Below are 22,068 nucleotides of genomic sequence, written 5' to 3' on the forward strand. Positions count from 1 at the left end.
TAGAAGAGAATTCTGTTGAGGAAGCAAAGAGAAGAGAGCTTCAAGAGAGGGGATGGTATAAAGGACCAGCTCCTTGATATTCAAAGAGCTTCTAGAAATCAAGAATGAGAAGACTAGCAGCTCAATGGAAAATGGGTGAAGATCAGGATTGGATAGCCCTCGATAAAAGAAAGACAGGTGGCCCCTGAATTTCTGCAGAGATGCTCAGCCTCACTCCCAATAAGGGGATCCCAGGTGAAAACTACCCTGGGATCCATTTCTCATGTTGGAGATGGGCAGACATTTTGACAAGATGCTGTGTGGTCAACATTGCGGGGACAGGAGCACTCTGACGCAGTGCTGATCAGAGTGCATAATGGTTCAAGCCCAGAGCAGGTGGGTGTGGCAGCATCCGTCTTTGACACAGAGGGCCACCTGACTGTCCCGGAAACACATTTCCCTTCCAGGTTCTAGGATAGCAACTTCTGCAGTTTTCCTCCCGTGTCCCAGTTTGTACCTCTGAACCTTCTTTGCTGGCAGTTCCTCTTCTGCCTGGCTTCTCAATGCTCGGGGCTCATTCCAGAGCTCTCTTCTCTATCTCCACCCTCTCCTTAGGTCACCTCATCCAATCCCATTGCCTAGTTGTTCTTTTTTTTGGGGGGGGGGGACTGGTAAAATACCCGTTTATATAAATTTCACCACTTTAAAGTGTACCATTTAGTGGCACTTAGCACATTCACATTATTGTGCAACTGCCACCTCCATCTGGTCCCAGAACATCCCCCATCACCCCAAAGGAAAACTCTGTACCTATCTAGCAGTCCCTCCCCATTCCCTCCTTTCTCAGCCCCTGGCAATCACTAATCTGCTTTCTGTTTCTGGATTTGCTTATTCTGGATGTTCTATATAAATGGAACTGTTTTCCTAGCACAATGTTTTCAAGGTTCATCTACTTTGTAGCCTGTGTTAGGGCTTCCTTCCTTTCCATGGCTGAGTAGTATTCCACTGTGTGACTATTCTGCATTTCATTTATCCATTCATCTGTTGATGGCCACTTGTGTTGTTTCTACCATTTGGCTATTTTCAATAGTGTTGCTATGAATATTTGTGTACAAGTTTTATTTTCAATTCTTTGGGGTCTATACTTAGGAGCAGAATTGCTGGGTCATATGGTAATTCTGGGTTTAATCCAACTATTTGCTTTTTTTTTTTTTTTTCTTTTAACATCCATAGACTGATGACTCCAAAATCTATAGCTCTGGCCTGATTCCTCCCAACTGTCTACCTCAAATCTCATCTGGCATACACACGTCTCACAGCTGACTTGTCCAGCACTGACGCTGTTACTCTCTGCTCCCGCCAGACTCTTCTCCAGTCTTCCCAGCTCAGGAAATGGCACTGCTTTTGACGTAGGGACTCTCTCTGATGGAGGCCCTAGGGCTCACCCTCACTTTCCCCCTTTCCAGCTCTCCCCATACCCAGTCCATCGGCAAGTGCTGTGGACTCTGTTTGCCATCTTGTCACCTCTTCCCTGCTGCTCCCTTGATCCAAGCCAGCAACTTCCACTCCTACCCCTAGAGTTTATTCTCTGCTCTGTGGCCGAGAGTGGCTTTTAAAAAGATATATATGATCTTTAAAAAAAAAAAAAGATCACTTAGTTTCCTGCTTCAAGCTCCCCAGTGGTTTCCCACTGCATTTAGAATTCAACCCAGACTTGCTACGTGCGGGCATATGGCAACCTGTTTGCCGCCTCCCCTTCCCTTCCTTCTCCCTTGCTCTCTGTGTTTTACCACACTGGCCCCTCTGTCCCTTGAACTGGGACCTGCCACAGGGACTCTGAACTTGCTGTCCCCTCTGTCAGAAACCACACAGCAGGTCCTCATCACTACTGAAGCTTCCACTCAAGCATTACCTCCTTAGGGAGGCCTTGTCTCAGCACCCCCTCCCCCAGACTCCGCCAATCTTGATCTTATTATACCGATCTGGTTTTTTTTTCATTGATCTGTCATTGACATTTCACATCATTATCTGAAATTACCTCATTTATATTTATGTGTTTATTTTCACTGTTGGTGTTTGTTCCCTCCCCCTGCTCCCCCTTCCAGCCCCTTTCCCCAAATATCAGCTGCTTGGGGACAGGAATTTTGTCAGTATTCATGGCTGACTCTTCAGACTCTTGGACACCGCCTGGCATCTGCAAGTCACAGAGAAAGCATTTGTTGGATGCTGTTGAAGGAGAAGGGTTCACATCTCACCTGGCTCTGAACAAATCTTCCTGATCCCGCTATCACCTCATTTCCCTCCTCCTCCTCATCTACATACTTCCAGAAGGAGTAGATCATACCTAATGTATTTATTTAGTCATATTCTTTCCCTCTGTAACCCTAAACAACTCAGCTTTTCCCACCACTACCACCCAAAAGTGCTTCCTCAAAGATCTCCATAAAAGTCAAAACCAGTTGCTCAGTGTACTCTTCCCTCTCTGTAGCCCCGGGCACTATTAACCCTGTTCACATCCATGGATCTCCCTTTGACATTGTTCTCTCTTGGCATGACTCCTGCCCAGGGGCATGGTAAACCTGGGAGTATATCCTGGAGTGTCTCAGGAATGTGTTGGGGGTTCTAGCCATCATACCTGGTGAGCAGGCTGGCTCTTAGCCAGATAGTCCAGAACGATTGCGATGGGTTAATGGCATGGACTCCCCATGAAGAGTGCAAAGGGGAGCTGCTCAAAGCGCCAAATCCCCTGATCTCATTCAGGTGGTACTTGGGCAGTGGTGTGTCATGCTGGGTACCTGACAGCCAGGGAAGATGCCCTCCACCAAAGGGCACTGCTGAGCCACCTGCTCTGTGTAGGTGTCCTTGGGCTGTCCGTTGATCTTCTATCTGCAAAGTAAGTAAGATCATTTTCCTGTGCCTGTGGAATCTTTTGATACAGTCTACTGGGCCAAAGGTATTTCTGCCACAGCTGGACACATGATGTTCTAAATCATAGTCCTTGTCTTGCCCCACTCAGTTCCCACTTGATGTGGGACATGCAGGTTGGGAGTGCCTACCTCTCCCATCTACTGGCTACATGGCCTTGGACAAGTCACTGCATACCTTAAATCCTCTAGCTCCATATCTGAAAATTGAGCAGAACCACTACGACCTCATAGGCACCTTGACTCTGACATGAGGATGCCCAGGACATTCAACCATCAATGGCTCCCCATTGCCCTCCTAATTAGCTCTGGCATTCAGGCCCCCACCCCATAATCCTTGGTGGCTCCTCAGGTTCTGCCTTCCCATGTATGCTGGGTCCTGGGATTTTGCCCTGACCTTCCACGGCTTATGGGAGACCATTTTCCCCTTGGGCTTTTCTTTGAGTTCCGTATTTTTTTAAAAAACAGAAACATGCATTAATTTTATAATCAGGAAAAAAAACATCTCACCATTAATATTGTTTTGAATTACCCACCCTTATTTCAAAAGCCATGTGTCCATAAACCGTTTCTGGATTACCCCATCATCTGTGGGTGCTCAGACCTTTGAATCCACTGCATTCATCCTTTTTAAATCCATCCTTTTTTTTTTTTTAATTTTTTTATTGTTATGTTAATCCTCATACATTACATCATTAGTTTTAGATATAGTGTTCCATGATTCATTGTTTGTGCATAACACCCAGTGCTCCATGCAGAATGTGCCCTCTTCAATACCCATCACCAGGCTAACCCATCCTCCCAACCCCCTCCCCTCTAGAACCCTCAGTTTGTTTTTCAGAGTCCATCGTCTCTCATGGTTCTTCTCCCCCTCCGATTTCCCCCCCTTCATTCTTCCCCTCCTGCTACATTCTTCTTCTTCTTCTTTTCTTTCTTAACATATATTGCATTATTTGTTTCAGAGGTACAGATCTGAGATTCAACAGTCTTGCACAATTCACAGCGCTTACCATTAAATCCATCCTTTTTAAAGCTCTCTGGGAACTCACAGTATTGGCCCTTAAAGTATACAAAGTCACGTATGTATGGGGGTATAATACAAATATATGACCAATTGTTAGAGAACTCAAAATGTGAACTCGGGGCAGATCTCCACTTTCCACTCACTGGGTATTTTAACTGCAGCGACCGGTGACTATCCAGCTGCCCTGCCCATGATTTCAATAAATATTTGTTTAACTGAATTGTTAACCAACGCATGTAAGAACAAGCCGGACCTACATGCCTTGTCTCTTATAAATAGAATAAAAATAACCCGTGTAATTCATCAGATTAACTGATAAAAGGTTTTGTTCTTTTGCCTGGAGAGAGGGCCAGAAAGAGACCATTTAGAAGCTTGTCTTTTCCAAACCCAGCAGTTTAATGCCACTTGAATGGAAGAAAAACAGCCACAGTTATAATGATCTATGAGTTCATGTCTATCTTTTGCTTTTCCACCCATGAAAGATACGAAGTACTTTACGAGGTCCAGAGCTCACGAGGGGATGCCGTGCCGCCCTCAGCCCCTGCCTCGTGGAACAGTCATTGCAAAGGAATGTTTATCCCTGGGTGGACTCTTCACTCTGGGGCTCACCACCACGCACACTGCTGTGCGTGGTTTCACTCCACCTGCCTCCTACCTTATTTTGTGGGGAGCAGTCTAATTATGAGGGGATGAGCACTTTCTTACAAATTTTTAATTCCTCTGGGCAGTTAATAAAAGAGAGCTAAGTATGGCTGTTTTAATCCTATCGATTAGAGTGGGAGGCTGAATAAGACAAATTCTCTCTATTGTTTACTTGATCATCTGTTTAAATTTTCTTTAAACGTGAGCCAAAAATCCTCGTTGCATTTTTAGTGATTATGATCATCATTAAATAGTCTTCTTCTCTCCACACCTTCCTGTTGTGAAGTCTGTACAAATTGGGTTAGTTCCGGTCCAAAAGGAACTTGTAATTTAAAACAACATAAAGGCCAGTGTTTCTCAACGGGGGAGGGGGGGAGCAGTTTTGTGTCCCTGGAGGACATTTGGCAATGTCTGGAGATATTTTTGGTTGTTGTAACTTGGGGTGGGGGTGGGGGTATGGTTTGCTATCAGCATCTAGTAGGTAGAGGCCAGGGATGCTGCTAATCATCCTGTAATGCATTCAGAGCTCCACCGCAAAGAACGACCTGGCCCAACATTTCAATAGTACTGAGCTTGAGAAACCCTGATATAAACATATAGACTTAAGTGCACAAATAGTTTAAAAATGGTGGTAGATTGAGAAATGTCTACCTTCTATGGAGAAGGTCTAGACAAGAGATGGGAGGGATTGCAGACAACTTAATGCTACCAGAATAGCCCCGGGTGGCAGAATTAACTTATCACCTTCCTTCCAGATTGCAGCGGTCTCTGTGAAAGGGATCGGGAGGGTGCAGGAGATCTTTTCTGAGGCGAGAGATCTTCACGAGTACGTATGATGACTTGAAATCATTCTGATTTTTACCACTGGGGTCTATGTCTGAGAAGAATGCCAGTCATTTAGGAAACAATCACTACTCGCAAACCTTTTACATTGGAAGTGGCGGACTTTATTCTGTGATTTCGAAAGTACTCACAAAGGCCAGAAACGACTGAGAGTTCAGGATCATGTTAATTCAAAGACTAAAAAAGAGGAACCATTCAGCCAGCCCAAAGAAATGATTGCATCATTTCCTGGTGTGCGGTTCAGGTTAAAAATAATCTTTAAGCCCCAAGACAGAGCAAACTGTCTTGTCAGAGAGAATTAGGAAATTACCTCCGAGCCAGGTGATAGGGTGGGGTGGGGAAGGGGCGATTCATCAAGGAAGAAATTACTGCTGCGTTTTAGGATTAATCTGTCTGCATGACTGCAGAAAAGGTGGGGCTGAGGGGTACTGATGTGAAGGGAGAGAGGAGGAAGGTGCATGGGGAAGTCTTTGTAGGTTTTCTGTGGGGAGGCACATGCGTGCTACCTGGGGAGGTGGGGGCTGACTCGAGGGTCTTGCAGCATTGGGCAGCTGCCTGTTCTTTTGTTCTCAGTCTTGGGCAGTCTGCCTTGGCCTTGAGTGCTCACGGAGATGGTAAACCACAAGCTCTGTGCCTATTGGGCCGATGAGGAACACGGGGAAGGCTGACCTTCGATGAGCCCTAGAGCCATCTTGGCACCTTGGCATCACCACAACACACTGGGGTCACCATTGCACAGGCTGTGAAGGAATGGGGAGGGATGGCATCTGTTGAACATAGGAGGCTTTTTGACCTTTCAGATCAACTGTAGGTTTCAGCCAGCTGGCAGTCACCTCCTATTTGCCTCTGTGTTAAAAACTCCATTAAAAAAAAAAGAACAACAAAAAACCCAGAGGTGTTGTAGATGTGCCCCGAATTCACATTAAAGGCACTCAAATATGAGCAAAGAATTGTCAAGGGCTGTGATGTCCTATCTCACTGTCCCTCCAGCCTTGTGATTGGGGACAAGACTTACTGCTCTGGAAGTGATCAACTAGACTCATTCTACCTTGTCATTTCAGAGCCTGCATGAATATGCATCTTGTGGAAATCGACACTTGAAAGATTAGGGGTTGTTTTCTTTTTTTTTTGAGGTTACATTGTACTGAGGTTGAAGTAAATCTTCACATCTGATCTTGTGTGTGTGTGTGTGTGTGTGTTTAAACTCAAAACCACAATAACTCTGGCATAGTTTTTAGACATGAGCAGTACCACGATATCCTGTGTAATAAGCAAAAGAAATAAACGAGAAATATGGTCTCCTTAGAAGTGTCTAACCCAAGTGGCAGAGTAGAAAACACACAGGCTGGACTCAGGTTTAGGCCGTACCTCACCTCTTACTAGTTACAGATCCTTGAGCAGTTCAGTTCGTTTTTCTGAGATTTAATTATGTCATCAGCAGAATGGAAATAGCATTGCTTACTTCCTAGGACTCTAATCTGAAATGAATAAGCTCACGTGTGTACGAGCCCTGCCTAATGCCTGGCGTTTGGTGGGTACTTAATGAATAGTAATTATTACCATAATTTTTTTCCGTTAGAGAAGTACAGTGTCCCTTTGAGACATTGTTCTGTCAGTGATTATATATCACATTTTATAATATACCACAAAACCATGTAGTTACCAGTAGTCCGACAAATGCCAACACATTTTTCATTAGTATTATCACCAAAACCCCTCTGTGAGGCACTCGCCATGTGGAATTAAAACTTGCTCACCTGTTTGCCAATAGCACTGGGAAATCAAAGATATCTGCACATACATAGATGCAAGCCAACTGTTAGAGAAAAATGCGTCGTAATGAATATGACATCATTTGGTTTGAAGGCTGTGGAGGTTTGGTCAGCAGAAGCAATAGCTCAAGGGAGAGGCTGGGACTCGAGCCAATAACTTCTGACCTACAGACAGAGAAGAGACTCTGGGAACTCAAATGTCTCTTATCACATTTTAATTCAAAAAATAGAATCTTACACTCTGAGCCGAATATATAAATGGAATAAGATATCAGGAAGAGTAGTTTTCAGGTGATAAATAGTGCACTTGGCAAAGAGCTTTCTACATGTAGCATCAGTGAAGCATGGGACCTTTCCTCTGCGTATTCCCACCGTGCGTATCATCAAAACAGATGGATGTCTGGAACTTAATGATAATGCTATGCATTTATATAACACCTGTATACCAGGGCACCTTGACATGTAGGACCTCAAAAGTGGGGGAAACTTACTGACTCGTCTCTCTCTTCATCCATCCATCCATTCATCCATCACCCATCCATCTATCCACCCACCTACCCACCATCCCCTCCATCTATCTATCCACCCATCCATCCATTCAACCAACATTAATTGAATGCATACTTTCTGCCAGGCCCTGGGCTGGAGGCCAAGGCAACAAAGTTGGAAAGACTCAATTCTACCCCTCAAGGACCCTTCAAAGCACTGAGAGTTGGACACAGTCAAAAGGGAGACATACTCAAAACTCAGTGAATTACACATGGGCTGGCCACATAGCAGACTTTTAGTAAATACCAAATAAAGACGATAGAAATAAACAACAGGTGTGTGGAAAGAGATGCTGTTTCCAGCTCTCTCTCTGAATTATTTATTTTGAGAGCAAGGGACTTTGAGCCTGAGTTTCATCATTTTGGGCAGAATAACTCTGGTGAGTAGGTGGCTCTTGCCTCTTGTTCTAGCCCACATTCCTCATCTCCAGAGAGAATGTTTCCGTGGCTTGAAGCCTTTAATGGAGAAAGTTCTCCCTAACAGGCTGTCTTCACTTCAAGCGAGGGAGGGCCCTTTGCTGCATGCTTGGTCACTGACGATCCTGGTGGAGGGAGCCCAGGGATCATTTTCACGTTCAGCCGCTGAGCAGGCTGGATGGGGGCCATCTGTGTTACTCTCCCTTTATCTAAGATGGCTGTCCAGGGCAGCCAGGAATGGGTTTTTGAAACAAATACTCAGAAAAGTTAAAAAATAGCGTAAATGTCATCCCCCCGTTCACTATCAAGTTGCGATTTATTGTTCATTTTAGTTTGTCTTCTGTGCCTTTCGCCAAGGATTTAGCCATGTATACTTTGGCTATTTTGAATTAGAATTTCAAACTGCATAGAAACTCTGGTGCCATTGTTTTTGTTTTTTAGACAAACAAACGAACAAAAAATTGAATTCTGCACTTGTCTGTTTTAAACATCAGCAAAACTGAAATTGATTGTCATATAACTCTAAGTTGAATAACTTTCACCTACTTGGATTCGGTCTGCAATTTTGGCATGAACTGATGGGAGTTAAAATATTGTGAAGCTTAAAAAAAATTTTATTTTCCTGGTTTGGATTTGAGAGGTTCTGGAAGTTTGAGATTGGAAAGGGATCATTAGAAAACACATCATCATCAATCAATTTACTGAGACCACGGTGTACATGGCGTTCCACTCCAGCTTTGCAGAAATCGTCCCATCAATTCTAATCTGGCCATTGTCACTGAAGCAAAGAATCAATCAAATCAACAAGTATTTATGCAGGACTTATCACACACTTAGCCCAGTTTCAGGGTAGGATTTGGAAGAGGAGCAGGACAATGTGGCAGATGTCTAAGATACATTCCTTCATTATGTGAACAGTACAAAGGAAAATAGCAATTTTTTTTCCTCAAAATACTGTCTGTCTTGATCATTAGCTTTGAATAGATGTATGATTTTAGGTTACAAAGTTGAAAATATCTTAACTGTTCAGTACTTTCAATGTCCAGTGAGTTATTCGGGGAAGCAAAAGCCCACAAATTTATTATACTGGTCTGGTGTTTTGACGATTGCTGCTGATTTGGGCAGCATAGAAAGGATCCTTCATCCTGTCTGCAGAAGAGCACAACAGTATAGAAAGGGCTTCAAGGGAATTATTTCCTCCCTGGCATCCCTGTTGCCGAGTGATCAGCAAGTTTCTGCATACCGGTTGGTATTGTATGGTCTCTCAGGCCCACGAAGCTGACCAGCAGGCAGATGGACATTGATGTTCTGTCCATAGTCATGGAAAAGGGTTGGAAGTGGCCAGGTTATATAATAGTCTGACTTAAAGAGAAATCCAGACCCTTTTCCAAGAAATAAAGCAACACTTGGGAAGTATAAGGGGACTTTTCTCTGTACTGTCCAGCTAGGGAGGCGTTCAAAGCACCTGTGATTTTCCCAACAGCTCCATCAAGGTATAATTTGCATGGCATAAAACCCCACCCGTTGTAAGTGCACAGTTCAGCATGTTTTAGTAAATTCATACGGTTGTGCAGCCATCAATATAATCCAGTTATAGAACACCCCCAAAGTTCCCTCAGGCCCATTTTCTGTCAATCCCTGCTCCCGCCCACAGACCCAGACAACCACTGATCTGCTTTTTGTCTAGGAATTTTACATAAATGGAATCATACAATATGTTGTCTTTTGTGTCTGGCTTCTTTCACTTAGCATCATGTTTTTAAGGTTCATTCATGTTGTTTCATGAATCAGTAATTAGCTCATTTTTATTTCTGAGGAGTGTTCCTCTGTATGGATAGATCATTTTGTTAATCTCGTCATCAGCCGATGAACATTGAGATCTTTTCCAGTTTTTGCTATAATATGCACTCTGTCACTGAAAACTTTAAGCAAAACAGGACACTCATGATGAAATGGCAATTTGATCCACTCTTGATTTTGAATTGTTCATGTCACTGCCCCGTTCTAAAATAGACTTATATTAGGTCCACACGATATAAAGCACATCTGGAAGGGGGACGTTACTAAGTGGATAGTTTGTCCAATTAAGACTTCGGTTATGCCACATGAACCAGGTCTTAGAGACTTGAGATGAGTCAACTCTTCCCAAAAGCAAGAGAAATTTGCCCAAAGACACTCTTACTTTTTTTCTCTTACTATATCTGTTTCCTTACTCTTCAAGTACTGGCTCTAGCTACCCCACCCTTCCTCATTCACCCATGCATAAATATTTCATGGACCTTTCCTTGTGTTAAGGTAGGTGCAGTAGTAGATAGGAAAAAGGAGTCAAACATGAAGATTATAACCAGTTTTGCATAGGTACCCAACTCAGTTTTTTGAACATTTTCGACTGAGACCCACAGTAAGAAATACATCTTACCATATATAAATAACTGAGACAAAAGTTTCGTCAAATGGTACTTAACATTACCACGTGTGGTGCACTATGTTTTCTGTTTCATTAAAAAAAAATTGATTGCAATCCACTGAATGGATTTTGCCAACACTCATGGGTTGCATCTTGCAACTTAAAAAAAGTTTCACAAAATGTTAACACTTTGGGATAAAGAGGGAGAGGACAATGCTTTCCATCCAGGAGGACTGGGGCATGGGAGAACCGTATGGGGGCTGAGCTGGGGGTGGATGGTGGTAGACAGAGGGTGTGAGGACCTTCTTAGCAACACAGATACCGCTCTGACCCTTGTTCATCTAATTTCCACCAGGGCTTGGAAGACAGTCCTCCAGGCAAGTCCTGTGTAACGAGGAAGCCAGGCCCCTGTGGTTTGGCAGAGGTGGGTGGCAGAAGGGATGACAGCGAGAGGAATTTTCCTTGCTTCCCGGCGAACAGAACAAGCCCAACCTCATAAAGCAAATGTGCCCTCAGTTATTCAAAATTTACTGCCCTTGGATTTGATAATACTTCTCTTGGAGTAGCTGAAGCACGCAAGAACCTAGCAGGTTTTATGATCTCCCTGGAAGACCAAACACTTGGGCTGTGTCTCCAATTCTTTTGGAATCAATAATTATCTTTGGTTTGTTTTTCTTTCGTCTTCGTCCAGTCCTTTAAAAATTCCTTCTCTAGCCTGTTTTCTCTCTGCTGTCTTTCTTATGAAATAACTAAAGCCGGACACTATAACAAAACAGCTCCTTTCATCAGTGCCACCCAGATCCTTTATTTGGTGGTACTTCTCTCTGTCCCTAATTCTTGAGGGTGACAAGTGCTGGGACAGAGGTGGCTTTCAGATAAGCAGGAGAGGGATTTTTTTAAAAGACATTTATTGAGAAGTAATTATTGACTAAGCATTTGACATACTTTGTCTCACTTAATTCTTGAAATGAGCCTATGAGGAAGACACCCTTGCCCCCATTTTCCAAAATTGAAAGTGGGACTCAGAGAGGTTAGTTAACTGACCGGAGATCACAAAGCTATTAAGTGGTGGAGTTGAAATTCCAACCCGAGTCTGATGACTCTATAGCATGTGAGGTTGGTGATACCCATCCAGCAAACGGTCACGGAGAAACTGTTATGCCCTGAGATGCTCATGGAATTGTACAATGCGACCTGGAAATAGTGAGAATGACCTGGCAGCTGTGGGAAGTTGGTCTGAGAGACCCGTGGGGGAGCAGCTGAGGGGTTGGAGGTTTATCTGGAGGAAGTGGGGAGCCCCTGGAGGTTTGTGAGCAGGGGAGTCATGTGGCAGATGGAAGCTGCCTCTGGCAGCAGATGGGAGGTGATGGGCATCTGGCTCAGGAAGGCAGTGGGGGTGGGGGTGGGGGTGGGGGGAGAAGGCAGAGAGGAATGCCATGAATGTGGGAGCCTGACCACACTTGATGGCTGATTCTGTCCAGGCATCAAAGCCTCCTGCTGACTCTTCCCGCCGTCGTGGCTGACTGGAGCGACCCCCTCCCTGGCTCATCCAAGACAACTCTTTTGGAAAAGTCCCTGAGCCCTTGTTAGTGCTGAATTCTGCTCCTGGGAGAAGCCCTGTTGCTTCTGGCCTCTGGCTGCTGCCGGATTTGGCTGGAGGTCTGTTTCTTGGGTATCCTGAACTCATTAGTGTGTGTGACAAGTTTAACTGCTCTCAACCACAACAAATTATTTCACATTTTCCCCAGTTGTGTTTACGTGATTTTGGAGCTTGTGAGTTTCCTCGCATTGGACCGAGTTCCACAGTGCTCCCTGCAATATGGTGCCCCCATCCGCTGCTCTTTCCTACAGCGTTTAGCCTAAAAAATCTTGAGTAAAGCCTGCCGCGTTGGTGGATTCCCATTTTCAACATTTTCCTCTAGCTTCATAATTTCTTCCACCCTAGACAGGATCTTGTGCTTCAAAAACATGGGGCTCAGGCTGGTACCGCCCATTACCGTGACCTCGGTGACTTCTGTCCCTCCCTGTGTTTGGCCACACAGCCCTTCCAGCCACGGTTGTTCACCTGACTCTTGATCTTTGGGAAAGAGGTGAAATGGTCACAGCACCTCACAACAGCCCACAGTTGGGAAAGGTTGGGATTGTAAAGTTAAAAATGAAGGAAACAGCTTTAGCAAGCTGGGCCAGTTCTGCCTCGAGAAACAGCACAATGCGGAGAACCCTTGATCTTCCAGTAATTTTCAAACTAAGACCAGGAACTGGGAAAAGTTGCACTGATGAGTAGGGATGGGGTTCACCGGCTGGAGAACCTAGGGAAGCTGACTTAATGGTCTCTGGACCTCAGGTTTCTTGTCTGTAAAATGGGTTCAGAGATCACCACTGCCTGCTAGAGTGGGCGCCATGGTTGAACGAGCTAACGTTCACAGCCGGCACAGGTGGGCAGGTCCTCAGCTTCTCGTCCCTTATTTGCATTCATGCCTTTGGCTTGTTGGTCCCTTACCCCCTCTGAGGCAGAGTAGACAGTGGTTAGAATGTGACCTCAGGGTCTGGATCCTGGCCCTGCTTACTGGTTTATATGTGACTTTGGGCAAGTTGACTTCAAAGTGCCGGTGCCTCAGTCTGCCCACAGGTGTATTGGGGCTGCTGTGAGAAGTAAGCGAGCTGATCTTTACAATCCTCGAATCTCAGGATTCTTAGGAGCCCCCAGCTGGTCAAGGGAGTAGGCCTCTGCTCATCTTCCCCTTTCTTGCAGTTACTTATTCCTTCTCTCCGATGGAAGATCTAACACAACTTGGAATTCAGGGCCAGTGAGACCCGTGATGAGTCTTGGATTCTATATGTGACTTCTGAGAAAGCTGCAGAGCAATAGTCTCAGCTTTAGAAGCTTTAGAAACTCTCCGTCTTCTGGACACATTTCCTATGGCTGTCAAGCCTTATGAACAGGCTAGTTCCTTTGGAAGAAAAAAATTTAGAAAACTTCATTTTTTTTTAATTTTAAAAAATTGTGGTAAAATATATGTAACATTTGACCTTATAAAATTTGACATTCTAGCCATATTTGAGTGTACGGCTTGGCGGCATGAAGTACATTCACATTGTTGTGCAACCATCACCGCCATCCATCTCCAGACCTTTTTCACCTTGTAAAACTAAAACTCTGTCTCTTAAACACCAACTCCCCGTTCCACTCTCCCTCTGGCCCCTGACAAGCACCATCCTGCTTTTTCTGTCTGTGAATTTGACGGCTCCAGGCACGTCATACAAGTGGAATCATACAGTATTTGTCCTTTTGTGTCTGGCTTCTTTCACCAGGCATGATGTTTTCAAGGTTCATCCATGTTGTAGCAGGGGTCAGAATTCTTCCCTTTTTAGGGCTGAGTAACGTTGATCCCACAACTGGGAGATCATGACCTGAGCCGAAACCAAGAGTCGGACACTTAACCAACTTAGCCACCCAGGCGCCCCCGTCTTAACCATTTTTAAGTGTATAGTTCAGTCGTGTTAAACACGTTCAAATTGTTGTGAAACAGATCTCTAGAACCTCTTCATCTTCCAAACCTGAAACTCTATACCTATCAAAAAATAACTCCCCTTTGCCCTTCTCCCCCAGCCCATGGTAACCATCATTCTACTTTCTGATTCTATGAATTTGACTACCTTCATACCTCATGGAAATGGAGTCATACAGTGTTTGTCTTTTTTGACTGGCTTATTCGGTCACATTTTGTGACTTCACGTACTGTCCTCAAGGTTTATCCATGTCATCGCAAGTGACAGGATTTCCTTCCTTTTCCAGGCTGAGTAATATTCTATCGTATGGGGAATACGACATTTGGCTTGTCCGTTCATCTGTCAGTGTGTATTTGTGTTGCTTCTACCTCTTGGCTATGGTGAACGGTGCTGCTATGAACCTAGCTGTGCAAACAGCTCTTTGGGACCCTGCTCTCAATTCTTTTGGATATATACCCAGAAGTAAGGTTGCTGCATCATAGGGTAGTTCTATTTTTAATTTTTTAAGGAACCCCCACACTGTTTTCCATAGTTGCTGCTCTAATTTTATAATCCCATCAATAGGGCACAAGGGTTCCCTTTTCTCTACAACTTCACACAAGCTTGTCATTTTCTGTTTGTTTGTTTATTTTTTTTAGTAGCCATTCTAATGGGTGTGAGGCGATAACTCATTGTGGTTTTGACTTACATTTCTCTGATGATGAGTGCTGTTGAGCATCTTTTCATATGCTTGTTGATGATTTGTATATCATCTTTGAAGAAATGTTCATTCAAGTTCTTTGCTCATTTTTAAATCAGGTTATTTGATGATATTGTTGAGATGGAGGAATTCTTTAGCTATTCTGGATATTATCCCCTTATCAGATACATGATTTGTAAACCTTTTCTCCCATTCTGCAGCCTGCTTTTTCACTCTCCTGTTTGTATCTTTTGATGCACAAAAGTTTTTGAGTTTGATATGGTCCCATTTTGGCTATTTTTGCTAAGTTACTTTTTTTTTTTTTTTTTTAGATTTGATTTATTTATTTGAAAGAGAAAGAGAGAGAGCACAAGTGGGGGTGGGGGGCAGGGCAGAGGGAGAGGGAGAAACAGATTTCCTCCTGAGCAGGGAGCCAGATGCAGGGCTTGATCCCAGGACCCTGAGATCATGACCTGAGCTGAAGGCAGATGCTTAACCGACTGAGCCACCCAAAGCACCCCTAAGTAACTTCATTTTAAGACAAAGAAAAGTGTGGTTATTTTCCCTGTGTACATGTTATATTCTGAATAAGCTTGTAGATTTTAAGGCCAGTGGAACAGATCTATAATAATAATAGCAAATCATAACATCTCCCTATCATTTCATTTGGTGCCAGAGAAAAAAATGGTCATGATGTTTATTTTAGAATAGTCCGAAATCAGGGTGAGTAGTGCAGAGGTTAAGTGCAGTCTCTATAGTCTGTGTTCTGGGCCCATGTCCATGCCCCTCCTGGCCAGTTCTCTAAGCCTTAATTCCTTATCTTTAGAATGAGATAAGAACAGCTGCTATGTTATCTTGAGAATTAGGTGTGCTAATGTCGGCAGATTGCCTGGCACAAAGTAAGGATGGGCTCAGTAAACCCAGGCCATTGCTCTTCTAATCCCACGTTGACCGATGTTCCCTGCTGTTCCAGAAGTTTTCATTAAAAAAGGCATGGTGGCAAAACTATCGAGACAATAAAAAGCTCCATGGTCACCAGTGGTTCAAGGAGGGGGTGGGGTGACTAGGTGGAGTGCAGGGGATTTTTAGGGCAGTGAAACTATTCTGTATGATAATAGTGGATACATGACATTTTGCATTTGGTAAAGCCTGTAACATAGACAACACACTAGAAAAATGAAGGTGAACTATGGACATCTGTTAAAGGTACTGTATTAATATGGGCTCTTCAGTTGTAACACGTGTACCACACTAATGCAGGGTGTTACTAATGGGGGACACCGTGTATGAGGGGAGGGTAGCACTGTACTGTCTACTCAATTTTCTTTTAAACCGAAACTGCTCTAAAAGATGAAGTCTGTTAATATTTTTTAAAAAGGCGTGGTAATCAACAATACAATGTGCGTTCCCACCTCATTCCCTCCATCCTGGGGGAAACACGTCCTCCTAGTGCACCTGCCATTAGGTGTCGTCTTGAAGTTCTCTCACCGTTTGATTGTCTGCAGCCCCCATTTTATCCTTCACCAGGTTTCTCTCCTAAGGCACCATCTAATGGGAAAGGGGTTTTGGCTGGGTCTGTCATCCCCTGACAAGGACAGACAGGACTGTTCTCTCCTTTCTGAGATTAACGTGAACAGCCAAAGATGGAGGGGCTGGGGCAAACAGTGAGAGCATTCATGACTCACCCGGGGCTTACATTTCAAACAGAGGCATTCACCTGCAATAGGTTCTGGTCCTAATTACAAGACGTCATCTCTTACTAGCTGCACTATGGGTCAGCAGTGACCTGTAAATAATAATTAAAATCTCATGTCTTCCAGGGGTATCTGGGCCCCCCCAAGGCTGACTCTAGGGGACTGCTCTTAAACGCTGTGCTGTTCCCCTTCTACCCGTGCTGATTACTCTCAAACTAATGGTTGCCATTTTTCTTTTTGAACCAAATGAAAAGATGGGGAGAGAATATAGCTTACATTGAACACCAGGGAGACCAGCCGACAGCACATTCATATAGAAATATTCTGTACCAAGCCATTTTGCCATGTTTAGATCACTTCTCAGCCTTGGGAACTGAAGTGCAGTCACAAGCTTATGAACTGTCCTTAGCATTGGACACACCTCTGTCATATCCACCTTGAGTGGTGCCTTTTGGGCATTTCAGCTGCACTGCCCTGAAAGACAAAGACGTCAAGCTGAAGGTAAATAATATCAAGTGTAGAATACTCTTGGGTGTTTGAGAAGCTTTGAAATTTTCCTCCAGTTGCTGAGCATAGCCATCATGGCTACCCTCCGGTATGCCCTTCTTTGAAGTTACTCTCCACCCACAGCCCTCATCGAAGGCAGGGGCCAATTTGGCAATGTTTGCCTTATGTGATTGGCCCTTTGGCCCCAGCTGATTGGGTCACAGGGGCTCCTGACCTCAGAGGAGAAATGCTGAATGGGGACAGAGAAGCTAGAGTTTACTGGGGCCCCTGGAGCCCTAAGGTCATGTGAAGATGAGGCTTGGGCATGTGTCCTGGGAAGCCAGCTGCTTAGCTTGAGGGTGGGAAGCAGAGGTTACGTGCCTCACACAGGGAGGGCAGACGTGCAAGGAGAGGCAGAGACAGGACGACACCCGCCCCAGAGAGAGGGACATGGACAGGGTAGCAGTCTGCCGCCTTTCCAGGTCCCTGGAGGCCCGCTAAACTTCCTGTACTAGGATCCCAGGAGAGGCTCCCTTTGCCTCATAATAACCCCCTTCTTAATTGTGCTTTTGGGGAATCAATATCTGTTCCTACTACCAAATGCTGTGGGTGGAAAGCCCTCTGATGCTGAGTGTCTGTCTGTCCCATCAAAAGCAGACTCCTTTAGGAATGCATTTCAAAAATGGGCAAAGGACTTTAATAGACCTTTCTTTGAAGAAGATACACAACTAACCAATGAGCCTATGAAAAGATGCTCTATGTCATCAGTCATGAGGGGAACGCAAATCCAAACCACAATGAGATACCACTTCATATCCTTTAGGATGGCTATTATTTAAAAAAAAAAAAGAAGAAGAAGAAGAAGGGAAATAACAAGAATTGATGAAGATGTGCAGAAAGGGGAACCCTCCCATGTTGTTGGTGGGAATGTAAAATGGTACAGTGCTGTGGTAATTCCTTAAAAAATTAAACATAGACTTACCTTATGACCCAGCAATTCCACTCCTAGGTGTAGATGCGTAAGAATTGAAAGCAAAATCTCCAATGGCTACTTGCACGTGAATGTTCAAGTGTGTGAATAATTGCATTTTTCACAATAGTCGACAGGTAGAAATAACCCAATGTTCATCAATATTTTTGGTATGGATAATCAAAGGTGGTCTATCTATACAATGGGACATTATTCAGTCTTAAAAAGGAATGAAATTCTGCTACATGCTACACCATGGATGAACCCTGAAAATGTGCCTACTGAAAGAAACCAGACACGGAAGGACAAATGTTGTATGATTTCATTTATATGAGGTACCTAGAATAGTCCCATTTGCAGAGACAGAAGTAGGATGGTGGTCACCAGGGGCTGAGGGGAGAGGGGAATGGGAGTTGTTTAATGGGGACAGAGTTTCAATTTTGCAAGATGAAAAAGTTCTGGAGATGGATGACGGTGATGGCTGCCCAACAGTGTGCACTTAATGCCACTGGATTATATACTTAAAAATGGTTAAAATGGGAAATTTTATGTTATGTATGTTTTGCTACAATAAAAACAAACAAAGGGCCGTGGGGAACAGATTCCTTTCCTTCCTTCAGCATTTTGTCACGGTCATTGAGCATCGAGCAAATGCGATTTGATGCTTCCTTATCATGAAGTTTCTATGCTGCTGTAAGTAGGTGAGACATAGTGATGTGATAAGGGGGAGCTGATTGTTGTCTGATCTGTGTTGTAACCAGCATCGTTCCAGACCAATTGGAGTCAAGTCCTGAAATGGTGAGCAAATGAAGGATGATTGTGTGCTTATTCAGTGGAGCTGCTCCCTCTGAGAGCACACACGTCTAAACCTTTGATGGACACACTCTTTTGAAACTTCTTCTTAATAATGCAGTGGTGTGTCTTTTCTTACCATGTTAGTAATTTTGTCCACACTGAACACAAAGTTTCCCCTGTAGGTTGTTAAAAATAAGTTAGGAAGAATGTTCATCACAGAACTATTATGATAATGAAAAAGCTACAAACAATCTAAGTGTCTAAGGTAGAGATGTAGTTAGGTCCATCATGGTATATCCATACAATAGAATATTATACAGCCATTAAAAATCACATTTCTAAGGATATTGAAGGATGTGAGAAAATGCTCACAATATACTGTTGAGTGAAAAAGCGGCATACAAAACTGGATATTCATCATGGTTCTAATTTTTTATGACCATACCTGTATAGAAAATTATTTTAAGGAAAAATATTAAAATGTTAATTTTAGTGTTATTCTTTTTCATATTGTATGATTATTTCAGAGCAGAAAAATTATAAGTAATTTGATTTTTTTCCTTATACTTTCTTGTTTTTTTTTTTCTATAAGGCATAATGTAAGTTATTTTTATATTCAGGAAAGTTAAATGTTACTAATTTTCTTAAAAAGAAAGTGAGGGGTGCCTGGGTGGCTCAGTTGGTTAAGCATCCAACTCTTGATTTTGGCTCCGGTGATGGTTTCAGGGTTGTGAGATCAAGCTGCATTGGGCTTGCACTGGGTGCATGGAGCCTACTTGCGATTCTCTCTTCCCTCTCTCTCTGCCTCTCCCGATCCACCTACCCCTCCCCCGCAATGTGCACTCAAGAAAGAAAGAAAGAAAGAAAGAAAGAAAGAAAGAAAGAAAGAAAGAAAGAAAGAAAGAAAGAAAAGAAAGAAAGAAAGAAAAGAAAGGAAGGAAAGAAAGAAAGAAAGAAGGAAGGAAAGAAGAAAGAAATGGAGAGAAAGAAAGAGATGGGTTAGTTTTGGTGCTCAAAGGAGTCGAGTGCAGTACTCTCAGGACAGTTTCAAAGGCCCAGAAGCCCTTGACCCTTGTCCTAGGTCTGCAGTTGTCTTGTAGGTTAAGAGCATTGCTGAGTGGCAGTTTCCAGCCCACTGCTCCTAGAGACATCAGCTTGGTGCATCATTTATTTTGTTTGTCAACAATTAGAGGTGGCAATGCAGCCACCTGCTTCTTTTAATAGAATTTGTGTCTGACTTTAATCACTCACTGTTGTATTAACACTTTTTCTCTAATTGAAGGTTTCACTATCTGACCTGTCCCCTGCACCAATCCAAAGTTGCATAGACCCTTCTGCTCCCAAGCCTCCAGCAGCCCCCATTCTCCAAAGCTTTAGAGTTCCTGATTGCTTACTCAAAAAGGTGAGTGATTCATGCCTGGAATTCCAGGGCTTGTTTATAATCTACAGGGCAGTTATTCTGGGGAACTTTGAATTCATCTTGGTTTGAGTTTTGCGGAAAGAACTAGATTACTCTTCTTCCCCAATAAAGTGCATTCCCAGCTTGCTATTGTATGGGATACTTAAACCACAAACAAAATAAAAGCTAGTGACATACTTCCTGGTGTTAGCATCACGGGCATTATTACAAAAGGAAAATTAGGTCAGCAATTCAATACAAGTGGTATTTTATACTGCTTGTTATCATTTTTCCTGATGAGAACAGTACCTCAGATTCTGCAGGAATTGTTACATTTGTGTTTTGTAAATATAAACCTTATCATTGGCCTAAGCGTCTTCTCTTGGAATATTTAGGATATTTAGTGTGACTTGTCTATCTTGTGCACTACATGAATCAATGTGCGATTGTGTAGCAAGAATTTAACTCAGAGTTATTAAAATCTATCACCACCAAGTAAAACACTTGTTTGCAATGGCTGAGGAATATTTTTTTAAATTAAATAATAATGGTAATATGTTCTTGGGCATTCTTTAAGAAAGTCACCCTGGGTCTAGGAAAAGCACCACGTTCTTTGAAAACTTTGGAAACAAATCACTTTCCTTAGCCAAAATGGAAGCAACTAGGCGATTAAAATGATTATCTACTTTGAAAGCAGAGACTACAAGATTGAAATATAAAATACCCTTACAGAGGAACTTAAAAAAACAAAACCTTAAAATAAAGACTAATCTAGAACACTTGCTAGAAAGAGCAGCCAATGTTATCAAATTCAGTTCTACCAGCACAATGCACCCTTGAGAGTCTTGTTTGACATTGTTGAATATTGAGACTGCTTGGACACAATTATGGCTATTGTTGGTCACAGCTCTGGCATGACACTAAACTAACACACTTGTGCTGTTATTGTCTCAAGGTCAAGTTCAGACCATACCAGAAAGCTTAGCTACAGCTGAGTGGGTGACAAGTACAAGATCAAGGCTATTTGCTATGGTGACTGAACACCTCCATTGTAAGAACAAAATTAATCAACGTGACATTTTATTCAAGTAGGGAATAAATCTAAATATTTAAAAAATATTTTAAAAATTTTAAATAGTAAATATTTAAAAAGAAATGGATACCCAGTGGGGAGAGGCCATGGAATTCCTCTAACAAGTCTCTCTTCTGGAAATAGCTAGGGAAACCCCCAAAAGCACAGAAAATGCCTCACCTTAAAATGGTGAACCCCTGCTAAAATTAAATGTCCATCCTGGGAGCTGACCAAGGAAGGTCATTACAAATCAACACATGAATAAAAGTTTTAGGAATGTAATCCACCAGGTTATAAACATCAACTATTTAGTCAACTTTTGTTGATTGATTTTCATGTCGTCAAAAAAATCTAAATATTTATGGTGGCATTTAACAAAGCAGTATCCATCTATTGATTTAATTTAGCATGCTAAAGCTTCCTTTAAAACCGGGAAGAAGAAATAATTTAGGGAAAGTAGTTTATGATTATTGCTTTTAACTTTGTCGAGATGTAATTCATATATAATTCATCCATTTAAAATCTACAATTCAGTGGCTTTTAGTGTATTTACAGAGCTGTACAACCATCGCCATGGTCAATTATAGAATATTTTCATCACCCCCAAAAGAAACCCTATATCCCTTAGCCATCACTTCCTAATCTCCCCTTAAACCCCACATCACCTCCAGCCTTAGGCAACCACCAGTCTACTTTCTATCTCTATAGATTTGCCAATTCTGGATATTTCATATAAATAGAAATAATACAGTATGTGGTCCTTTGTGATCTGGCTTCTTGCACTTGGCATATTGTTTCCCAGTTTCATCCATGTTGTAGCATGTATCGGTTTTTCATTCCTTTTTATGATTGAATAATATTCCATTATATGAATATATCACATTTTATTTATCCGTACATCATTTGA

At 42.9% G+C, this 22,068-nt stretch overlaps 1 protein-coding gene across 12 annotated transcripts in view; it reads left to right on the forward strand.

Moving 5' to 3' along the window:
• The window catches only part of LOC144382542 (uncharacterized), a 156,997-nt gene that overhangs the window by 13,322 nt on the left and 121,607 nt on the right, over nt 1-22,068 (forward strand). The window contains exon 4 of one of the 12 annotated variants that reach the window (XR_013449619.1): nt 19,973-20,092. The exons of 10 other annotated variants lie outside the window; for them this stretch is intronic. The gene's annotated coding sequence lies outside the window, so the exon portion shown is untranslated. Of the gene's footprint in view, nt 1-5,324; nt 5,451-19,972; nt 20,093-22,068 lie in introns of those variants that run through there. One more of the 12 variants, XR_013449621.1, reaches the window with a different exon arrangement.

This window comes from Halichoerus grypus, chromosome 7 (assembly GCF_964656455.1).
Source record: "Halichoerus grypus chromosome 7, mHalGry1.hap1.1, whole genome shotgun sequence".
In the NCBI taxonomy this organism is placed as follows: Eukaryota; Metazoa; Chordata; class Mammalia; order Carnivora; family Phocidae; genus Halichoerus; species Halichoerus grypus.